The 631-nt window shown below is 59.0% G+C and overlaps 2 protein-coding genes across 6 annotated transcripts in view; one reads left to right on the top strand and one right to left on the bottom strand.

Annotated features, from left to right (window-relative positions):
* TELO2 (telomere maintenance 2) overlaps positions 1 to 631 on the bottom strand; it is a 35,939-nt gene that overhangs the window by 128 nt on the left and 35,180 nt on the right. The gene's annotated exons all lie outside the window — the stretch shown is intronic.
* The window catches only part of IFT140 (intraflagellar transport 140), an 88,300-nt gene that overhangs the window by 72,413 nt on the left and 15,256 nt on the right, over positions 1 to 631 (top strand). The window lies entirely within an intron of this gene.

Raw genomic sequence — 631 nt, 5'->3', positions numbered from 1 at the left:
CTGCAAAAAAAAAAAAGAGAGCCACTGCCACGGCAGTCAAACATTAACAGGATGCGTTTCCTGAAAGGAAAAGACTATGGAGACTTCTAAAGTTGTCCCTCCTCCCCTCGGAGAGCCCCCTCCCTGCCTCACGCCTCCTCCTCAGAGCTGCCGGGACCCGCAGCGTCTCGGAGAGCCCGGGGAGCGCAGCAGAGCTCCTCGAGAAAAGGAAATAAGGAAAACCCAGCGTCAGCCCTCGGGGTATCAGCTCTGTGCAAGCGGATCGAGGAGAGGGATTTTGAAATACCTTTTACTAGAACCAAAACAATATTGGGGTTCGCTGCTGGACAGCGCGACGAAAGCGCTGCGGGGGTGCCCTGATGTCCGCGTCCTCTCTGCACCACAGGAGGGACCGTGGCAGATAAATAGGAAGTATAAAACCTCGAGATTCTCAACCCGGTAACAGCCCAGTTTGGGGGTGTCTGCAAAGGCAGGGGGCAAGTGTTGGGGTGTGAGCGAGGCTGGGAGCCATGGCGAGCCCGAGCCCCGCAGAGCCTCGAGGGACGCTGCCCTCCCCGCTCGGTGCCCAGGGCGTGAAAACTCTGCTGCCGTGTGCTCGGGGGGATGTCCCTGCTGACAGCCCGGCAGGAAT

The sequence above is a fragment of the Passer montanus genome, unplaced genomic scaffold, assembly GCF_014805655.1.
Source record: "Passer montanus isolate IOZ18808 unplaced genomic scaffold, ASM1480565v1 scaffold8, whole genome shotgun sequence".
Taxonomy (NCBI): Eukaryota; Metazoa; Chordata; class Aves; order Passeriformes; family Passeridae; genus Passer; species Passer montanus.
This window is presented reverse-complemented; position numbering and strand designations above follow the sequence as displayed.